Raw genomic sequence first — 23,545 nt, 5'->3', positions numbered from 1 at the left:
CTATTATCCAAAAGAATAAATAAATAAATAACCAATTCATATTTATCCATTCTAGACCTCTCATGATTTTAAACACCTCTATCATATCCCCCTCAGCCATATCTTCTCCAAGCTGAACAGTCCTAACCTCTTTAGTCTTTCCTCATAGGGGAGCTTTTCAATCCCCTTTATCATTTTGGTCGCCCTTCTCTGTACCTTCTCCATCACAACTATATCTGGAAAGAAATACGATGAGTGAGATAATCAAATTTGCAGATGATTCAAAATTGTTCAGAGTAGTTAAATCACAAGCAGATTGTGATAAATTGCAGGAAGACCTTGTTAGACTGGAAAATTGGGCATCAAAATGGCAGATGAAATTTAATGTGGATAAGTGCAAGATGCTGCATATAGGAAAAAATAACCCATGCTATAGTTATACAATGTTAGGTTCCATATTAGGTGCTACAACCCAAGAAAGAGATCTAGGCGTCATAGTGGATAACACATTGAAATTGTCGGTTCAGTGTGCTGCGGCAGTCAAAAAAGCAAACAGAATGTTGGGAATTATTAGAAAGGGAATGGTGAATAAAATGGAAAATGTCATAATGCCTCTGTATCGCTCCATGGTGAGACGTACCTTGAATATTGTGTACAATTCTGGTCGCCGCACCTCAAAAAAGATATAATTGCGATGGAGAAGGTACAGAGAAGGGCTACCAAAATGATAAGGGGAATGGAACAGCTCCCCTATGAGGAAAGACTAAAGAGGTTAGGACTTTTCAGCTTGGAGAAGAGACGGCTGAGGGAGGATATGATAGAGGTGTTTAAAATCATGAGAGGTCCAGAATGGGTAGATGTGAATCGGTTATTTACTCTTTTGGATAATAGAAAGACTAGGGGGCACTCCATGAAGTTAGCATGTGGCACATTTAAAACAAATCAGAGAAAGTTGTTTTTTACTCAACGCACAATTAAACTCTGGAATTTGTTGCCAGAGGATGTGGTTAGTGCAGTTAGTATAGCTGTGTTTAAAAAAGGATTGGCTAAGTTCTTGGAGGAGAATTCCATTACCTGCTATTAATTAAATTGACTTAGAAAAAAAAAAATGGCACCGATACCCCTTTGCCCTTAGCATGTGACAGGGTATCCGTGCCATTGGCCGGCCCCTGTCACATGGTAGGAGCCCTGGATTGCCGGCGCCATCTTTAAAGATGGCGCCGGCCAGCTTTACTCATCAGCCCTATTATACTAAACTCTATAATAGGGGCTGATGAGTAAAGCTGGCCGGCGCCATCTTTAAAGATGGCGCCGGCCATCCAGTGCTCTTACCATGTGACAGGGGCCGGCCAATGGCACGGATACCCTGTCACATGGTAAGGGCAAAGGGGCATCGGCACCATTTTTTTTTTTTAGAACAGGTGATGCCTGGGAACGGGAAATCTTTCCCCGAGGCCCCCCTGGATCTCTCCTCTCCCCGAGGCCCCCCTGTATCTCTCCCCGAGGCCCCCCTGGACCACCAGGTAACTTTAAAAGGTTTTGGGGGGGTCGGGAGGGTGAGGTCGATTTAAAGGGTCGGGTGGGTTTTATTTTTTTAGTGGTGCAAAAAAAAAATTAGCGATGTGAATTGGAATCGGAAACGATTCCAATTCACATATCTTAACGATCAGATTCCCCCCCCCCCCCCAGCCGAATCTGATCATTAAGACGATCTGGCACACGATTCACATCTCTATTAGAAAATAGCCACTGCTTTACCAACAACAGTGACATGGATTAGACTTAGTTTTTGGGTACTTGCCAGGTTCTTATGGCCTGGATTGGCCACTGTTGGAAACAGGATGCTGGGCTTGATGGAACCTTGGTCTGACCCAGTATGGCATGTTCTTATGTTCTTATGAGATGTGGCAACCAGAATTGTACAAAGTATTCAAGGTGTGGTCTCACCATGGAGCAATATAGAGGCATTATGACATTTTACGTTTTATTCACCAATCCCTTTCTAATAATTCCTAACATTCTGTTTGCTTTTTTGTCTGCTGCAGCACACTGAGCCGACGATTTCAATGTATTATCCACTATGACACCTAGATCTTTTTCCTGGGTGGTAGCTCATAATATGGAACCTAACATCGTGTAACTAAAGCATGGGTTATTTTTCCCTATATGCATCACCTTGCACTTATCCACATTCAATTTCATCTGCCATTTGGATGCCCAATTTTTATTCTCTCAAGCTCCTCCTGCAATTTATCACAATCTGTTTGTGATTTAACGATTCTGAATAATTTTGTATCATCTGCAAATTTGATTACCTCACTCGTCGTATTCCTTTCATGATCATTTATAAATGTATTGAAAAGCACAGGTCCCAGTACCAATCCCTGAGGCACTCCACTGTCCACCCCCCTCCACTGAAAAAATTGTCCATTTAATCCTACTCTCTGTTTCCTTTAACCAGTCTGTAATCCATGAAAGGACATTAACTCCTTTCCCATGACTTTTTACTTGTCCTAGAAGCCTCTCATGAGGAACTTTGTCAAATGCCTTGTCCAGATTAGCAAGATAACCGGATTAAGTAATGCTTTTAAGACTTCCCTGGATATCCAGAGAATTCTTAATAGTGATATTTAGTCAAATAAACTTTGCCACTATATAGCTGGATATGATAGAACTTGTCTGGATAAGTGCTACTTCATATCCGGTTAAGTTGGGTCTTGTCTGGATAAGTGCCACTTTCAAGGCTTAACCCGATAAATTGTATTTTTATCCAGATAAGTAGTGTATAACTGCTATACTCATGTAGTTTTGTGACTAACTTTAAAATATCTATGTGGTTATTTTACTTTTGCAATTTGCATTCATTCCCCACCCCTCTCGTGCCGGGTTTTACATGTGAAAGTCAGGATATTCTCTTAACGTGCGTAGCAAGGAAATCAAATTACCAGTTTTATTAATTAGCCTACCAGTTAGCCCATCTATCTTTAGGTCACTGAGGCCCTGCTGGTTCTTTAGCCTGAACTCCCCCCAGGTTTTCCCACACCCCTCATCCCATCCATATTAGGCAATAAACAATTTTATTCTTGCTTAAAACAGATAATTAGCAAGCAGGTGTAAATATACACAATTAAATAACTTACCTGAGTTCCTTCTGCAGGATCTAAAATAGCAACTTATACGCATAAATGAGAGCTTGTTATTCTTTATGATTTTTGCTGGCTTACTTCAGTAACAATCTGCCTGTTTCTTCTATAGTTCAGCACACAATTTCTGTATGGTTTCTACTCTTAAACTTTGGTATGTGCTCTCCAGTTGTAATTTAACAATCACATTTAATCTCTATTTACATCTTTTGTAGCTGCTACTGTTCTAACTTATACCTGTTTCTTTGTAAATATGAGAACTTTGTACTTTCTTCCTGATGCAGCAGTCAAGGAATTAGAAGAATTATATATTTCAGAACATTTGTGGAATTTAAACACCATAACCCTTTTTCAATAAATGGATTATTGTGACCAACATTCCAAGAGTTTAAGCATATATTCTTTCTCCTTGTGGCAGAAATATATTTCCCATAAGACTTTATGATCCACCGATATGTCATTGTTATTGGTTCCCTCTGCAAGAAAATGATTACAAACAACTCGCAACCAAGCATGCTCAGTTGTGGGACTCACAGTAGAATGAGCTCCCACTAGAACTTAAGGCAGAAGCTGATAGGAAAATAAAGATTTGCCTGTAAAACAGGTCTTTTTTTTAACAGATTATGAAAGGTTATCAAATGCAGTCAGAATGCAGAAATGCAGTTTTACTGTCTGAATGAAAAATGTTGTATATCGATGTAATGTGTTTATTCATAAAATATTGTGCATTTATTAATTTGTGATCTTCTTAGAACAACTGAAAATTGAATAAAACATAATAATAATGTTTTAAATAAATAACTAATACAGTTCTGACCTCATTCACTAAAAGCAGCGTTGGGTCAGATATCTTAAGAAAGCCATTAGAGATCAGGTGTTGTTTCCTTGATTTGCTCTGCTGAACATGTTGGCCACTTTGGATTAGCGGGCTATTAAAAAACAGATTGGATTACATTGGATTGGATTGGGATGTGAGCTGAGGAACAAGGATTGATTTTAGGTCCTTCAGTGGGACTAGCAAGGGGGGAGGGGCTGCAGATCAGGACTGAATCCTTGTGTGTTTGAAGGTTCTAGAAACAGAATAACAAGGGGCGAGGCAGGTCGGGACTGGGATGTATCCGCAGATATGAGGGGTGGAGGAGGGGGCCTTAAAACCTAAAAAGCACAACATGCTGCAGTAGAGGCTTGACGAACACTGGCAGACTTTGATATTAGGTTTCTGTAGTAGAATAGAAGAGAGTGCTACAGCTCAGGATTATGGTAAATTTGAATAAATTTCTATAGTTTATGCTTTCTCTCCTTTTGAATATATAAGTGAATCAGAAGTTTTCTAATATCTGATAAAGATATATTTACTTATTCACAGGTTGGATCTACATAACTATTGGAATCTGTTGGTCTTTTATTTTACCATTCAGGAAATCAACCAAAATTTGGAGATATTACCAAACATCACCCTAGGCTTCCATATTGCTGACTCTTGCGCTGATACAGGTTTATCACTATGTGCTACTCTAACGATCTTATCAGGAGAAATGGACTCTGTTCCTGGCTTTAGCTGTCACCATCAAGGACAAGTGGCTGCTTTCATTGGAAGTCTCTCTTCAGTGGTATCACATGCAATTGCAGCACTTATAGGAATCTATAGGTACCCACAGGTATAGCCAGAACCTTTCTCCCTGTATAATCCCTAGCATTTGCTGAATCCTTGACTGCTTTGTTCTGTCCTTGATTTGATAGCCTGCATTAATGCTTATGAATTCTGGGTATGATGGCTTGCTAAAGTTGTAATTATATTGCAATAATTTACCACCTAGAATTAGGGCTATTATTAATCTTGGTACAGACCTCACAGGGAATTCATTTTGGTGAACACCAAAGAAAAGCATGACTAGGATAACACAAAATATATCAGCAGAATGGAGGTTTGCCTTGGCCAGATTAGTCAACATGAACACAGCAAACACAGACATCTAAATCATCCTGCTAGATAGAAGATCCACACCTAACAAACCACCTTCCTTAATATTAGATTACTTAACTTCACTAAACCCTGTATCAGATCTTCTTGATCTAGGGGTGATTATTGATACTGAACTTAATCTCAAAAAACACATATCTACTAAACTAAAAGAAGGATACAACAAAATTCAAATTTTAAAATGTTTAAAACCATTATTCAATCCATCCAACTTCAGAATGGTACTCCAGCTACTTATCTTTGCAAACACTGACTACTGCAATTCTCTCCTACTTGGTTTACCAATCTCTAATATATGCCCAAATTTTACAGAATACTGCAGTGAGAATTCTAACAGGAACCAAGAAACATGATCACAAAACCCCGATTTTAATCTCACTAAATTGGTTACCAGTTAAATATCAAATTAAATACAAAATCCTATGTATCCTACACAAAATTATATTTGGTGAACAAGCAGACTGGCTTAACGCCGCCATTCGACTACACACCCCTCAACACAATCTCCGCTCTGCTAACAAAGGCCTCCTAACTATTCCCTCTGTGTACCGGTACTCAGCATATCTCAGCCAAGTTAGAGACCGTGCTTATCATTTGCAGGCCCTAGAATTTGGAATTCCCTTTCAATGGCAACGCAGAGAGATTTTGAAATGAAGTTGGCCATAGAGGGAAAAACTCATAATAAAAACTTTTTAAAATATATCCGAAGCAAGAAACCTGTGAGGGAGTCAGTTGGATTATTAGATGACCGAGGGGTTAAAGGGGCTCTTAGGGAAGATAAGGCCATTGCAGAAAGACTAAATGAATTCTTTGCTTCCGTGTTTACTAATGAGGATGTTGGGGAGATATCAGTTCCAGAGACGGTTTTCAGGGGTGATGAGTCAGATGAACTGAACGAAATCACTGTGAACCTGGAAGATGTAGTAGGCCAGATTGACAAACTAAAAAGTAGCAAATCACCTGGACCGGATGGTATGCATCCTAGGGTACTGAAGGAACTCAAAAACGAAATTTCTGATCTATTAGTTAAAATTTGTAACCTATCATTAAAATCATCCACTGTACCTGAATATTGGAGGGTGGCTAATGTAACCCCAATATTTAAAAAAGGCTCCAGGGGCAATCCGGGTAACTATAGACCAGTGAACCTGACTTCAGTGCCGGGAAAAGTAGTGGAAACTATTCTTAAGATCAAAATCGTAGAGCATATCGAAAGACAGGGTTTAATGGAACACACTCAACATGGATTTACCCAAGGGAAGTCTTGCCTAACAAATCTGCTTCATTTTTTTTGAAGGGATTAATAAACATGTGGATAAAGGTGAACCGGTAGATGTAGTGTATTTGGATTTTCAGAAGACATTTGACAAAGTCCCTCATGAGAGGCTTCTAAGAAAACTAAAAAGTCATGGGATAGGAGGCGATGTCCTTTCATGGATTACAAACTGGTTAAAACACAGGAAACAGAGAGTAAGATTAAATGGTCAATTTTCTCAGTGGAAAAGGGTAAACAGTGGAGTGCCTCAGGGATCTGTACTTGGACCGGTGCTTTTCAATATATATATAAATGATCTGGAAAGGAATACGATGAGTGAGGTTATCAAATTTGCGGATGATACAAAATTATTCAGAGTAGTTAAATCACAAGCACACTGTGATAAATTACAGGAGGACCTTGCAAGACTGGAAGATTGGGTATCCAAATGGCAGATGAAATTTAATGTGGACAAGTGCAAGGTGTTACATATAGGGAAAAATAACCCTTGCAGTAGTTACACGATCTTAGGTTCCATATTAGGAGCTACCACCCAGGAAAAAGATCTAGGCATCATAGTGGATAATGTTATGGGAGTCTCTGTCTAGTGGACCCTTGGGCCGACCTCCTGGAGACTGGGAAAGGTGGACAATGTCTCTAATGAAAAGCAGGCCGGGAGGCAGATGTTCAGGCAGGACGTAGATGCTCTTCACCCTGGAAGCTGGCACTCCCCCGGGAGGAGCCCGTAGGAGCCCAACCACTGGACTTTGGTGGCTTCACCCTTGGAAGCCGATGCCCCCCTGGGAGGAGCCCGTAGGGGCCCGGCCACTGGGACTTAGGCAGGTTGTGGATCAGGCCAGGTAACTGGAACCAGACTAGGACAGTAGCAATACTGTAACTGGGCTCGGGTACTGGAACCAGGCAGGAACTGTAGCAGGATTCGGGTACTGGAAGCAGGCAGGTACTGTAGCAGGTAAGCAGGAACCAACCAGGTACTGTAGCAAGCAGGCAGGAATCAAGCAGGTACTGTAGCAAGCAGGCAGGCAGGAACCAAGCAGGTACTGTAGCAGGAATGGAGCGACAAACCCAAGCGAGTCACTCTGGTGCACAGCGCAACAGGAAACCGGGAGGCTAACCCATTGCAAGGCAAAGACTGGATGACCGTGGCCGGCTTATCAAGGCCGCGGCATCTGACGTCAGGATTTGGGCGGAGTCACCACTGGCGGGAAACGGCCTAGAAAAGCGCCCAAGTGGCGCGCGTGCGTGCCTAAGAGCTGGGCGTCCACAGGAGAGCTTGCAGCGGCGCAGCCCCAGCGGGGACGCCGCCATCCAGGCCGCAGACTAGGCCTCTGGAAACGGGAGTAGGTCCGGAAGCCTGGAGGTAAGGGCCTGGCCGCGGTGCTCGCGGCCAGAACCGCAACAGGATAATACTTTAAAACCGTCGGCTCAGTGTGCTGCAGCAGTCAAAAAAGCAAACAGAATGTTAGGAATTATTAGGAAGGGAATGGTTAATAAAACGGAAAATGTCATAATGCCTCTATATCGCTCCATGGTGAGACCGCACCTTGAATACTGTGTACAATTCTGGTCGCCGTATCTCAAAAAAGATATAGTTGCGATGGAGAAGGTACAGAGAAGGGCAACCAAAATGATAAGGGGAATGGAACAGCTCCCCTATGAGGAAAGGCTGAAGAGGTTAGGGCTGTTCAGCTTGGAGAAGAGACGGCTGAGGGGGGATATGATAGAGGTCTTTAAGATCATGAGAGGTCTTGAATGAGTAGATGTGAATCGGTTAATAGAAGGACTAGGGGGCATTCCATGAAGTTAGCAAGTAGCACATTTAAGAGTAATCGGAGAAAATTCTTTTTCACTCAACGCATAATAAAGCTCTGGAATTTGTTGCCAGAGGATGTTGTTAGTGCAGTTAGTGTAGCTGGATTCAAAAAAGGTTTGGATAAGTTCTTGGAGGAGAAGTCCATTAATGGCTATTAATCAATTTTACTTAGGGTATAGCCACTGATATTAATTGCATCAGTAGCATGGGATCTTCTTAGTGTTTGGGTAATTGCCAGGTTCTTGTGGCCTGGTTTGGCCTCTGTTGGAAACAGAATGCTGGGCTTGATGGACCCTTGGTCTGACCCAGCATGGCAATTTCTTATGTTCTTATGTTCTTATGTTCTTATGTTCAGCTTCAATCAGGCCTTAAATTATTTAGAAAGGAGGTAAAGACTTGGCTATTTCAGAAGGCCTATCAGGATCCAACTTAGGTCTCCCTAAGGATTCAGATATGTTTTAAATTAATGATTTATTTTACTTTCTGTTGACAATATTATTATTGTATTCATTTTAATGCTGCCTGCTCCTTATCTTATATTTTATTACTGTTATTATACATTGCCTTTTGTATTCTTTTAGCACTTATTGTTTTTTTACCTAATATCATGTAAACCGTTATGATGGTGTATGAATGACGGTATATAAAATCTATAAAATAAAGAATAAAATAAATAAATCTAAGAACATGAAGATATCAGCATTCAAAACTATTTAGATGGATAACTCACAACTTTTTAAATATTCTTCCCTCCTAAAATATTCAGACATGCAGTGGTCAGCAGATCATTTCCTCCCCAATCAATTTCTGTTAACATGTATTAATCCTGCTTCCTCTCCCTGATCCCTCCCAACTACTCTTAGGCCGGGATTTTCCATTCTTGTACAGAATGGTGAATCCCGGCAATAACAGGGGGTGGGGGGGTGGGCCTGCAAAAGCCTGCAGCGATCGCACCACCGCGGTGTTATAGCTGCTGGCTTTTGCACCCAATAGCGCCACCATGAAAGGTCTGCTGGTTTGAACCTCCTCGCTGCCCCGACTCCTCCCCTCCCCACCCTGACTCCACCCCGACTCTGCCCCCAGCAACCTATCGCGTGCGACAGGCTTACAAAATAATCCCCTTAGTCACAATAAGCCATCCCACACACCCCCATGCCCCCAGGCCTCCCATAATTAAAAATCCAACCCCTGCTAGGAGCAAGGTCTCAATTCAGCTGTTCCCAGCAATCTAGCACTGTGTCTATCTGAAGGAAAGCAAGAAGTATAAACTAGAGATGTGAATCGAAACCGGAATCTGATCGGTTCCGGTGCCGATTCAAAATCTTAAAATTTTTATCGTCCGTCTCGATTTTTTTTTTTGTTATCGGCTGCGCCTGATCCAATAACAAAAAAAACCCTCCCCCACCCTACCAAACCCCCAAAAACCATTTTAAAATTACCTGGTGGTCCAGTGGGGACGCGGGGAGCGATCTCCCGCTCTCGGGGCATCAGCTGTGTTAATAAAAATGGCGCCGATGGCCCTTTGCCCTTACCATGTGACAGGGTATCCGTGCCATTGGCCGGCCCCTGTCACATGGTAAGGGCATGTGACAGGGGCCGGCCAATGGCACGGATTCCCTGTCACATGGTAAGGGCAAAGGGCCATCGGCGCCATTTTTATTAGTGGCAGCCGATGGCTCGAGAGTGGGAGATTGCTCCCCGTGTCCCCACTGGACCACCAGATAATTTTAAAAGGTTTTGGGGGGAGTCGGGAGGGTGGGGGAGGCTAAGGGGGTCAATTTAAAGGGTCGGGTGGGGTTTTTTTTTTATCGGGCCATCAGTGCCATTTTTTTAGTGGCAGCCAAAATGGCGCCGATGGCCCGAGAGCGGAAGATCGCGCCGAGACCCCCCCACTGGACCACCAGGTAGTTTAAAACATTTTGGGGGGGTTCGGGAGGGTGGGGGATTCGTTTTAAAGGGTCGGGGTGGGTTTAGGGGTTGTTTTGGTGTGCCGGTTTTCCCACCCTCCCCCCTCCCCCGATTTACGATTTTTCACGATTAATCGGGGGAATTTCTATTGTATCGCGACTAACGATTTTTGACGATTTAAAAAATATCTGACGATTTTTTTAAATCGGCAAAAAAGATTCACATCCCTAGTATAAACTACTTGCCTCAAGTTTGTTAACTCAACAGATCATTATAAGAATATTAGCATATCACTGGCTCAAAGAAAAAAAAATAGCACAGAAAAATAAACAATAATTGTTTTGTTTCATGCTCACAAAATGCCTCTGAAATGTACTTTCACTTCAGGGCAGTCTTATACATTCCAACTGCATATAGGGACTTATAACTTCAGCATTGTCTGGGAAATCAGTAGAACATTTGCCACAATATACAACTTGGACACTTTTGTATCGAACTGTCTTAATACATTTGTGGTAGCCTTCAGGGCCTTTCCTTCCATATGGAGCATACATCGTAATTTATTGGTTTTACCACTTTTGTCTTCCATTTGCAAAAAAGAAGAAAGTCTTATTTTCCCCCAGTTGAGCACTTGTACTTAGGTTTGTGACCAGATTCATTTGTATGTCTGCTGGTTTGAACCCCAAAATTGTGTGCAGGATACTAATTTATTGAGACAATGGTTAAAGTAAGAAAACAGAAGAGATCTAGTGTTTGACTCTGCTTTATTTTTATTTTTTTAAATCACAGATCAGTTATGGATCTATGGACCAGCTGTTTAATGACCGGGTTGAGTTCTCATCCTTTTATCGCACTGTTCCTAATGATCATTCTCAGTTCCAGGGTCTGATTCAGCTCTTGAACCACTTCAGATGGAACTGGGTGGGGATTCTCACATCAGATGATCCGAGTGATCAGAGGGGCAGTGAGGAACTGAAGAGGGAGATTATCAGGAGTGGCAGCTGTGTGGCTTTTCTGGAAATTATACCTTCAAATTTACATTTTAAAGCTAAGCAGCTCGCAAGACTTAACCAGATTGCAGACACGGTCTATAAGTCACTAGCCAATGTGGTCATCATTTATAGTACTCAGAATAGTATGTCATCACTAATCTGCTTAATATGGCATCAAAAGTTTGCCGAAAAAGTGTGGCTCATCTCTGCTGCCATCTCTTCCCCGGGCACCCTTTTAGCTTGTACCATATTGAACGGCTCTGTAGCATTTGCCATTCATAAAGGGAAAATTCCAGGTTTCAAGGATTTCCTCTATAATCTCCACCCATCCACATTCCCAGACCCCTCCTTTCTGCAGCGTCTGTGGAGGGATGCATTCCAGTGTGAGCTCCTGTACGGGACTGAACATTCAGATTTACCCAACTGTACAGGGCAGGAGTCGCTGTCAAACCTTTCACTTTGGCAGTTTGATTTGCATAATTTTCAGTTCACTTACAGTCTGTACACCTCGGTCTATGCACTGGCTCATGCTTTGCACAACATGTACACAGCCAAGTCTCAACTTAGAGGGGATCTAAAATTGGAATTTCAACCATGGCAGGTAAACTCTCCTGATTGATTCTTTTCTTATAACTATCATGCATTTTTTATTTATTCTAATATTTATTTTGTGTAACATAGTTAGATGAGGGAAGTACAAATTGGTAAACAGAGAGTAAAATAGATCCTTTTGCAGAACCAGGACTAGATGGATTGTCTGACAAAACTAATCCTTCCTTTCCACCAGGAGTGCACTAGCAGTTGTCGATAATGGGACATTGTACTCTATACCCTCCTCCCCTTCAAGCCCCACTTTTTGTAATCACCATTCAGGAGTGGGTGAGTTTGCCACACTATTTTGTTGTTTCTGATTACATGGATGTCCATCCCTCTCACCTTGACTTGGCTGCATGTTTGTCAGAACTGCATGACCATGCAACCATTTCTGGATTGGATACCCAGCATGCTATGTGGTACTCAATGCTATTGGAGCCCATAATCCGATTGACCAATCACTGGAATGCTGCAGGAGGGGGAGGGGGAGTTCTAAAGATAGATGGAAGCTCATCTCTCCTTCCCTTCATTCCCTGTCTCTTGAGCAAACAGATCAATTCTCCCTCTACTCTACTGCTCTCTTTGGTTGCCTTTCCCCTAAAATGATTGGATTATGATTTACAGAAATAAACACATCCATGTATCTATTTCTATGGAGATAAGCTAAAATATTATGCAATATATATATATTTTAAAAAGCATTGCCTGTTCCTAAAAAGACAGGTTCACAATTAAGAATAATAGGAATAGTAGGAGAAGGGGGGATTTGGTGAGAAGGTGCATTTACAGGATGTCTCCTGACTTATCTGTTCCTTGTGCTGCTTTCTTTTGCTGTTCCACACCTTCATCTGCCAAATCACCTCTTGTCTCAGCTGCCAGCTGGTTCAGGGTCAAACAGACCAGTTCCAATCTACATTATTATCTCTGGGACCCCCACTGCACTATCACCCTTTGTTTTGCTGTTTCATCAACAGGCAGCAGTTATTAGCATGCCCGATATTTTAGAGTCCACCAAGAGCTTGACTAGGTCATTAGATATCAAGGACTCCATGGAAGCTTTGGATGGGGTCAGGAGTGCTTTGTTTAGATATCATATGGCCCAGTGGCTGTTATAGACCAACAGAGAGCACTTAAGTACTAGGGATTTATAGAAGAAAAAAATTAATATTTATTCATTTATTCATTTCATTAGGACCCAAATTCATTTCATTAGTTTCAATATGAAATTTTTTTTATTCATTTGCCATTAAATGCTATAGGGGAAGCATTGCAGTCATTTCTGGGCTCCAGAATAGTGATTTTCTTACCAATTCTAATGAAACTTGTGCCAAGAAATCTTCAGAAGGGGGGAAATCTGCAAGGGAGTTAGACTGTGGTAAAGTGACATCAAAAGTGGCATAAATACTAGCCCAAGGCTCTGTAAAGGGGTTCCAGCCTTCCATCATTGTCAGGAGTTCTCCAACGCACCATGAGAGGAGCAAAGAAGCAGCAAGAGGAGGAAGAACACCCCAGGTGCAAAAAGAGGATGCCAGCAATAGTGACATGAACCCTTGATGGCACCATGAGAGGCAAAGTGGCACCAAAAGTGAAATGAGCACCCTAAGGCAACATAAAGGGGGAATGAAGCAGAAAATGTGGCAGGAAAAATCCCAAGGTATAGATAAAAGGACCAAGAATTAGAAAGAGTGGTATCAAGATTTCAAAAGCATAGGAGAGGTGCACAGCAGCACCCCAGACTGGCAAGAAGACCTCAAGGTATAAGAGCTGGAGTATGCAAGGAAGGTAAAATGGCAGAAAGAAGTTAAAAATCCCAAGGTGTAAAATCTCTACAGGGCAGCAAGTCCGAGGGGCATAAGGATCCAAAGGGGTAGGATGAGGGGCATTGCATTAAGGCAGAGTGGCATGGGAGATGCCAGACATTTTTTCAAGCGTACAGACAACTTAGGGATGTGAATCGTTTTTTGACGATTTAAAAAATCGTCCGATATATTTTAAATCGTCAAAAATCGTTAGAGGCACGATACAATAGGAATTCCCACGATTTATCGTCAAAAATCGTAAATCGGGGGAGGAGGAGGGGAAGGGGGAGGGCGGGAAAACCGGCACACTAAAACAACCCTAAAACCCACCCCGACCCTTTAAAATAAATCCCCCACCCTCCTGAACCCCCCCAAAATGTTTTAAATTACCTGGGGTCCAGTGGGGGGGTCCCGGTGTGATCTTCCACTCTCGGGCCATGGCTGCATTAATAGAAATGGCGCCAGCGCTACCTTTGCCCTATTTATTTATTTATTTCGTATTTTTCTATACCGACCTTCATGGTTAAATACCATATCAGGTCGGTTTACATCGAACAAGGGGATAGTAACAGAAAATACATATTTAAATAAGTGGATAAACAGAAGAATCAAAGTTACATTCAACAGGGATGGTAAAACTTGGAAGCTTAAGCAGCTGGAAGGAAAGGCCTAAGAAGGCATAAAGTTAAGTAAACATAAAAACCAACACGGTAACATGGTTAGTGCTAGATTAAGTGGTTAGAAGAGACTTGTGCTTGTGGGAGTTAAAGGATGTCAAAGTCCATAGGTCTTGGGAAGTGTTAATCATCTATTGTGTGTCCGATGGATCTGGGAAGGCTTGTCGGAACAGCCAAGTCTTGAGTTTTTTCTTGAATGTAAGTAGGCAAGGTTCCAGCCTGAGGTCTGAAGGGATGTTGTTCCACATGGCTGGGCCTGCTATTGAGAAGGCTCGGTCTTTGGTCGAAATGAGGCGCGTGGCTTTGGTAGGAGGTGCCACCTTTGGTAGCCGGCGCTACCTTTGCCCTGTCATATGACAGGGCAAAGGTAGCGCCGGCGCCATTTTGGTTCCTGTCCCCCCGACGTCACGAGCGCAGGAGATCGCTCCTGGACCCCTGCTGGACCCCCAGGGACTTTTGGCCAGCTTGGGGGGGCCTCCTGACCCCCACAAGACTTGCCAAAAGTCCAGCGGGGGTCCGGGAGCGACCTCCTGCACTCGGCCATACGGCCGGCGCCATTTTGCAATACTCAGGCCGTACAGAGCAGCGGAGGGAGTGGGCATCACAATATGGAAGAATGGCTTGGAACAGCAGAGGCAGAAGTGGAGTTGGTAAATAATTTATAAAAACTGGAATGGTCGGAGCAAAGCAATACAGCGAGAAGAGTAGCTGTAATGCACACAAAATGTTGGTGTTGTTATTTTCCTATGTCTTTTGGAAAATACCATCCTTGTTAGGCAGAAAATATAGCATTCTTAGAAACTGCAAAATTTATTTAAAATTATTAAGGAACCTGAGCCTTTAAGAATGTTTAGATATGGTTGGAACATGGTATGCTGAAACTGGAAGTGTCAGATCCCAGGGTTTGTGGTTGGAGCAAGACAGGCTTATGCAGGATATGTCAGTTCTCAGCGGATATGGTTGGAGTATGCTGCAGCAGGTAGTGTCATGCCACAGTGATTATGGTAGGAGCATGGCATGCTGCAGCTGGAAATATCTAGTCAAAGTAATTATGGTTGGAATAAGACAGGCTTGAAGCTTGTGCAGGAGACGTCAAGCCTCAGTGGATATGGAGGAAAATGGAATTCTGCAATTGCAAGTGTCATGTCACAGTAGTTATGGCTGGAGCATTGCATGCTGCAGCTGGACATGTCAGGCCACACTGGTTATGGTGGAGCATGGCATGCTGCAGCTGAAAGTGTCAGGTTACAAAGATTATGGTTGGAGCAGGACAGATTTATGCAGGATATGTTACGTGTTAGTGGATATGGTGGAGCATGGCAAGCTGCAGCTGAAAATGTCAGACCACAGTGATTATGGGTGGAGCATTGCATGCTGAAGCTGGAAGTATCAGAGCACAGTGGGTATGTTTGGATTAAGACAGGCTTAGCAGGATATGTCCGGCCTCGGTGGATATAGTGGGAACATGGTATGTTACAGTTGGAAGTGTCAGGCCACAGTGATTATGGTTGTAACAAGACAGGCTTATGCAGAGTACATTTGGCCTCAGTGGATATGGTGGAACATGGCAAGCTGCAGCTGGAAGTATCAGGCCATTGTGGTTATGATTGGAGTAAGAAAAGGTTGAGTCTTATGCAGGTTACATCATGCCTCAGTGGATATGGTGGAGCATGGCAAGCTGCAGCAGGAAGTGTCATGCCACAGTGATTATGTTTGGAGCATGGCATGCTGCAGCTGGAAATGTCAGGCCACAGTGGTTATGAATGGAGTAAGACAGGCTTATGTAGGATATGTCAGGCTGTAGTGGTGGTGTTTGGAACAAATGAGGCATAGGAACTCAGTGGAGTCATTCCCAATGTTGATGATTGTGGAAAAGCAGGCAGAGAAAGTCAGTGGAGTTATTGGTGTACTTTGCCAAATCCTACCACTGGGGCATGACTGCACTGACTTCCTCTGTCTGGTTTACCAAACAAACTGACACCACCACTAAGGCATGACTCCTCTGACTTTCCCTGCCTGCTTCACCTCAACTACTGTTTGGAACGAAGCAGGCAGGGGAAGTCAGTGCAGTCATGCCACAGTGGTAGTATTTGGCAAACACCACCACTAAGGCATGACTCCATTTACTTCCTTTTAATAACTGCTTGGGGGCAAAGCAATCAGAGGAGGTTAGTGGAGTCATGCCCCAGTGGTGGTGTTCAGAAAACACCACCACCACGCTACCACTGGGGCATGACTCTATTGCCTTCCTCTGCTTCCTTTGCCTCAACAACTGTTTGGAACATGGTAAGCAGAAACACAATATATCAGACCCCTGTGGTTGTGTTAGATGCAAGACAGTGGGTGAGTGCTGCTGGTTGTGCTCTCAGACTCATGTGACTTGGTGTTGGGGTATGGCAGTGTTGTTGTTTGGAATGTATCAAAAATGAGCAGGAGGAATAAAGCCCTAATGTTGTTGTTTGAGAATTATCAGGAGGAAGCAGTAGGAGTGAAGTCCCAGTGTTGTTGTTGGGGGTATGTCATCAATGAGCAGGAAGAATGAAGCCCCAATGTTGCTGTAGGGACATGTCAAGAAGAAACAGGAGGATTGAAGCCACTGTGTTGCTGTTGGGGATCTGTCAGGAGGAATAGTGAAATCCCAGAGTGGTTGTTGGGTTGCATCAGGAGGAAGTAGGCTGAGTCGGGCTACAGAGCTCTTATTGGGGACATGTCAGGAAGAAGCAGGAGGAGTGAATCTCCAGTATTGTTTTTTGGGACATGTCAAGAGAAGTAGGATGATTTGGGCTCCAGTGTTGTTCTTTGAGACATGTCAAGAGAAAATAGGAGGAGTAAAACCCAAGGTTTGTTACTGGGGACATGTCAGGAAAATCAGGAGGATTGAAACCCCAGTGTTGTTGTTGGGGACATTTCAGTAGGAATGAATATCTAGTGTTGTTGCTGGAGACATGTCAGGAGGAAGTAGGCTGAGTCAGGACCCAGTTTTGTTGTTGAAGATGTGTCATGAAGCAGCAGGAGGAGTTAAGCCCAGTGTTGTTCTTGGGAACATGTCCAGAAGAAGCAGGAGTAATGAAACCTCAGTGTTGTTCTTGGGGATGTGTTAGGAAGGAGCAAGAGGAGTGAAGCCCCAGTGTTTTTGTTGGGGATGTGCCAGGAGGAAGTAGACTGAGTCAAGACACAGTGTTGTCATTGGAGATGTATCAGGAAGGAAGCATGAGTAGAACCCCAGTGTTGATGCTGTTGGGGATATGTGGGGAATGAGCAGAAGGAGTAAAGCTCCAATGTTGTTGGTGATACATCAGGAAGAAACAGAAGGAGTGAAGTCCCAATGTTGTTGTTTGGAATGTGTCAGGGGAACTAAGCTGAGTCAGGCCCCAGTGTTGTTATTAGGAACATGTCAGGAGGAAGCGGAAGGAGTGAAGCCTCACTGTTGTTGCTGGGGATGTGTCAGGAAGGAGATGGAAAAGTGAAACCCCCGTGTTGTTATTGGGGATATAACAAGAAGGAACAGGAGGAGTAAAGGCCCAGTGTTGTTGTTTGGGCAGTATAAGGAAAAAGCATGAGGAGTGAAGCTCCAGTATTGTTGTTGGGGATGTATCAGCAAAGCGCAGGAGGAGTGAAGACCCAGGATTATTTTTTGGGGATATGTCAGGAATGAGCAGGATGTGTAAAGCTCCAGTTTTTTTGTTTGAGAAGTATCAGGAGGAAGCAGAAGTGGTGAAGCCCTAATGTTGTTTTTGAGGACATATCAGCAGGATGCAGGAGAAGTGAAACCCCAATGTTGTTGTTGGGGATGTGTCAGGAAGGAGGAGGAGAAATGAATAAGCCCTAGTGTTGTTGTTGGGGACGTATCAGGAGAATCAGGAGTGAAGCCCCAGCATTGTTTTTGTGGATGTTTCAAGAAGAAGAAGGCTGAGTAAGTTCCAGTGTGGCTGTTGGAGATGTGTAAGAAAGGAGCAGGAAGAGTGAAGCCCCAGTGTTGTTTTTGGGGATGTGTCAGGAAAAATCAGGAGGAATGAAGCCCAAATGTTGTTGTTATGGATGTGTCAGAAGGACGTAGACTAAATCAAGCCCAAGTTTTGTTGTTAGAGATGAGTCAGGAGGAATCAGGAAGAGAGTGTAGCCCCAGGAGAAAACAGGAGGAGTGAAGCCACAATGTTGTTGTTGGGGATTTCTCCTGAGAAATTAGGGTGAATTCAGCCCCAGAGTTGTTTTTGGAGACATATGGAAGAATGAAGCCATCTTGTTGTTGTTGGGGATGTGTTGGAAAAGAGCAAGAGGAGTGAAGCCACTCAGAGTGATATCAGCAGGAAGAATGAAGCTCCAGTATTATTGTTGTTGGGGACGTGTCAGGAAGGAGCGGGAGTCAAGCCGCAATGTTGTTGTTGGGGACATGTCAGGAGGATGTAGACTGAGTCAGGCCTCAATGTTGTTGGTGTGGACATGTCATAAAAGAGCAGGAAGTTGAAACTTCAGAATTGTTGTTGGGAACCTATCAGGAAGCATGAGGAGTGAAGGGCCAGTGTTGTTCTTGGGGATTTGTGGGAGGAAAAAGGAGTAATGAAGCCCCAGTGTTGTTGTAGGGGATATGTTAAGAGGAAGTAGGTTGAGTCAGACCCCAGTGCTGTTTCTGGAGAAATGTCAGAAAATTGTATGAGTGAAGCACCAGTGTTGCTCAGGACATATCAGGAATGAGCAGGAGTAGCGAAGACATTGTTTTTGTTGTGCCTTCCTCAGGAAGAAGCATGATGAGTTAAGCCCCAGTGTTGTTGTTACGGATTTGAAAGGAAGGAGTAGGAGGAAGAAAGCAGAATATTGTTGTTGGTAACATGTCAGGAGAAATACACTGAGTCAGGCCCCAGTTTTGTATTTGGGTTGTTTCAGGAAATAACAGGAGGGTAAAAACCCCAGTGTTGCAGTTGGGGGACATATCAGGAGGAAGCATGAGTATTAAAGAGCCAGTGTTGATGTTTATTTATTTATTTGTTTATTTATTTAGCATTTTTATATACCGCAATTCATGTAGCAATGTTACATATCATTTCGGTTTACATTAAAACATTAAACTCGCATGAAAGAATGCGATTACATCGAACAGGTAGATGAACTTGGATCAAGAAAAAACTTGGGAATAAAAATACAATGAATACTAAACGGTAATGAGATTTTAGGACAAGTCACGGAACATGGTGTACATTTGGATAGATTGAGGTGAGATTATTGGTATGGATGAAAAGCTTGTTCGAATAGCCAAGTTTTGAGTCTCTTTTTAAAGGTGATTGAGCAAGGTTCCTTCCGGAGTTCTGGAGGTAGAGAGTACCACTGCGCAGGGCCCGCTGTCGATAGAGAACGTTTATTTAATGAGGTTTTGATGGGTGGGGCGAGGAGAGTATCTCTATATGCTGTTCTCACCGGTCTGGAGGTTATATGTGGATGCAAAGGGATATTGAGATCCAGTGGGATGAGCTTGTGAATAGATTTGTGTATGATTGTTGGGGATATTTCAGGAGGACACAGGAGGAGTGAAGTCCTAGTGGTGTTAAAGATATGCTTGGAGAAAGTAGGAGGACTGAAGCCCCATTGTTGTTGTTGTTGAGGATGTGTGTATTGCACTGGAGGTGGACCCCTGGGCCGAAGTGGGGTTGATGCTACCCGTAGGAGGGTTCCTACGGGTCTTCACCATCGGTAGGCAGAGTGGGCTGAAGGACGGAGGCCGGCTGGTGCTTCACCAATACCAGCCCTCGTTCCCCATGGGTTGAGCCTTTGGGTACCGGGACCGGCTGGGCTTAGGTGGGCCTCCGTATGTCATCATTGATGGAAGGATCAAGAGGTCAGCCCAGAGGCAGCAACAGTAGGATGGAGAAGTCTGTGCTGGATGAGGCAGAGTCCCGGAGACCCGGGCGTCAATAGAACCAAACTCAGACAGGGGGCGCCGAACAAGAACAGGCCAAAGCCTGAATAGGCCAAGTCCAGGACATAGACAAAAGGAGTGTCATGAGGCAGGCTGGAGTCAGGGCTGGTGGCAATCAGCAAGCAGTGGCAAGACAGGCTGAGGTCTGGACGAGGAGAGAGTTGAAGATGTAGTCAGGCAATGCAGAGGTCTGGGCTTGGAGAGAGTCAATAACGTAGTCAGACAATGCAGAGGTCTGGGCTTGGAGAGAGTCAATAGCGTAGTCAGGCAATGCAGAGGTCTGGGCTTGGAGAGAGTCAATTACGTAGTCAGGCAATGCAGAGGTCCGGGCTGGAGAAAGTCAACGATGTGGTCAGGCAATGCATAAGTCGTATCCGAGAAGGCAGTCCAAGGGTAGATAGGAATCAGGAACACAGGAACAAGGAGAACCGGAACAGGAGACAACGAGGATCAGGAACCAGGAACGTGGAGGAATCACCAGGAAGCAACGAGTACACGACCAGCGTGGAGACCTGTTGCAAAGGCATTCCTTAGGAGCGGAGCCCGGCCTTAAGCACCGGAGCTCCACTGATGTCATCATCCTAGGCCACGGCCAAGTTCCTGCCATGGGCCCTTCATAAGGCTGAAGGATGCGCACGCGCGTGCCAAGGGAGGGGTGCGGCGCTGGACGGCGGCGTCTCTCCGCGGACCACAGAGAGAGGCCTGACACAGAGCACAGGGATCAGCAGCTGAGCCAGGGACACTGGGGGCGACCCGAGGATGGAGCCGGAGGCCCACTGCCGCCAGGGACGAGGAACCAGGTACTGGATTAGTCTCAGGCATACCAGCTCCCTACGCAGACTTTGAAGATGTTTTTTCAAAGCAAAAGGCGGACCTTCTACCACCTCTTCGGAGGTTTGATTGCCCTATCGAAATTCTGCCTGGGACCACGCCTCCTCAAGGGCGTACTTATCCTCTGTCCCTTCCTGAGATCAAGGCTATGACGGAGTACATCCAAGAGAACCTAGCTAAATGGTTCATTCGTCCCTTAACATCCATTGCCGGTGCAGGATTTTTCTTCGTTATGAAGAAAGACGGATCCCTTAGGCCGTGTATCGATTACCGTGGCTTAAATGCCTTCACCCACAAATAATATCCGCTGCCTCTAATCTCTGAGTTATTTGATTGACTATACAGGCACTTATCCAATTTCGCAAAGATATGGTTTTCACGGAGATGTTGGAGAAACATACGGACATCGATGCGGTATGTAGACAGATCCTTGGAGAAGACAAGGATGTCATCGAGATATGCCACCACCTTAACATATAACAGATCTCTGAAGATTTCATTAATCATTTGTTGAAATACTGCAGGAGCATTACAGAGGCCAAAGGGCATCACCAGATATTCGTAATGCCCATCTCTGGTGTTGAAAGCTGTCATCTAGATGACATCGGGGCGAATACGCACCAAGTTGTAAGCTCCGCGTAGATCCAATTTGTTGAAAATAGAGGCTCTGTGTAATCTATTAAATAACTCAGGGATTAGAGGCAGCGGATATTTATCTTTGTGGGTGTTGGCATTTAAGCTGTTGTAATTGATACACAGCCTAAGAGATCTGTCTTTCTTCGTAACAAAGAAAAATCCTGCACCGGCAAGGGATGTTAAGGAATGAATGAACAGTTTAGCTAGGTTCTCTTGGATGTAATCCATCATAGCCTTGGTGTCAGGAAGGGACAGAAGATAAGTATGCCCTTGAGGAGGCATGGTCCCAGGCAGAAGTTCAATAGGGCAATCAAACCTCTGAAGAGGTGGTAGAAGGTCCGCCTTTTGCTTTGAAAAAAAATCTTCAAAGTCTGCGTAGGGAACTGGTATGCCTGAGGAGGTGGTAGCCAATGAAACCACAGGGTGTGGCACCACCCTTCGTAGACAAGTCTGGTGGCAGGTGGGACCCCATTCCACCAGTTGGAGTGACCCCCAATCAAATTGAGTGCAATGACGTTGGAGCCAGGTTACTCCTAAGACTACTGGGTGGATGGATTTCTCTAATAACAACAGTTCTATTTCTTCAGTATCAAGGGAGCCATAAGAAGTTGAACTGGATCAGTGGTCAGGGAAATGTGATCAGATAATGGTTCCCCGTAAATTGCAGCAATGCACAAGGAGGTCTCCAAAGGACAGGTAGTTATATCCAGAAGTTGGATTAGATCCTTGAGGATAAAGTTCCCTCCTGCTCCGGAGTCCACCAGAGCAAGAACTGGAAAGGACCAAGAGTCCTAAGTCAAGGTGACTGGAAAGGACAGTTGAGGGGTCGGTGACGTTGCGCCCAAGTTCGGGACCCCTAAACTTAGGCTGGGTGGTTTACCGGACGGACTGGACAGACCTGTAGATGATGGCCGGGTGCTCCGCAATACAGACACAAGCCTGTTTGCCTCCGCCAGAGGCGCTCTTCTGGGGACGGCTGCCCATGGCCCAACTGCATAGGTTCCTCCATCTTAGCCACAGGAGAGACCCTACCTGGAGCAGTGCTAGTGGCAAGTGGAGAGCGGAAGCGAAGCTCAGACGGCTTCTTGGCATCCGTTTCTCCTAGTGGCGTTCTTGGAGACAATGATCAATTCGGCCGGTTAGATTGATGAGATCCTCGAGTGAGGAAGGGAGCTCCCTAGCTGCCAATTCATCCTTCAGCTGCGGGGAGAGTCCATCCAGGTAAATAGCTCATAGGCAGTCTTTCTTCCAGGAGACTTCTGTAGCTAAGGTCCGAAATTCAATCGTATAATCGAAGAGGCTTCTTTGGCTTTGTTGGAGATGTAGCAAATTAGTGCTTGCCGCAGCGTGCCACCCAGGATCATCAAAAGTCTGCTAAAACACAACCACGAATCAAGACAGTTCCTGTAAGAGCGAATACGATCACTCCCATAAGGGCGAAGCCCAAGTCAACACCTTCCCTTCTAAGCGAGACAAGATAAAGGTGACTTTCGTAAGTTCGTCTTGAAGGACAGAGGGCTGCAGAGCAAACTGCATGTAGCATTGGTTGATGAACCCAAGTTAGGTGAATGATCCCGAAGGGCAGAGAGAGCTTCCAGCGGCAGCAAGGAAGCGGCAGAGTAGCTTAGACCGGAGGCATTCCAATCCTTGCTAATTTAATCGGTTAGCAAACAAGGGCAGGCTAAATACCCGGGTGGCGTGATGTCACTCGAGGGGGATGCCCCCGAGGTTCCCGCCATGACGTGGAAAAAGATGTGGGTGGTGTGCGCGTGCGCACCCTAGGAGGCTCTCTGAAGAAACATAGCAGATTGCCTTGCCATAGCCGTTCTGGGGACGCTGGGGAGAGCGGCTTGCACACGCAGCAGTCGCCATCTTCCCGAGGCTAGTAGAGAAAGCATGAAGAAAGGTGAGGCACAGAGGTCGAAGCCATCTGAGACCAACGGACGCAACAATACCCCCCTTCAAAGGGCCTCCTCCAGACCCCCTACCTCATCTTGGTTTCTGGGGA

At 44.5% G+C, this 23,545-nt stretch overlaps 1 pseudogene; it reads left to right on the top strand.

The window, feature by feature from the left end:
• LOC115083305 overlaps positions 1-23,545 on the top strand; it is a 198,798-nt pseudogene that overhangs the window by 7,998 nt on the left and 167,255 nt on the right.

This window comes from Rhinatrema bivittatum, chromosome 2 (genome assembly GCF_901001135.1).
Source record: "Rhinatrema bivittatum chromosome 2, aRhiBiv1.1, whole genome shotgun sequence".
NCBI lineage: Eukaryota > Metazoa > Chordata > Amphibia > Gymnophiona > Rhinatrematidae > Rhinatrema > Rhinatrema bivittatum.
Note: the sequence above shows the minus strand (reverse complement) of the source record. Positions and strands in the feature narration are given on the sequence as shown.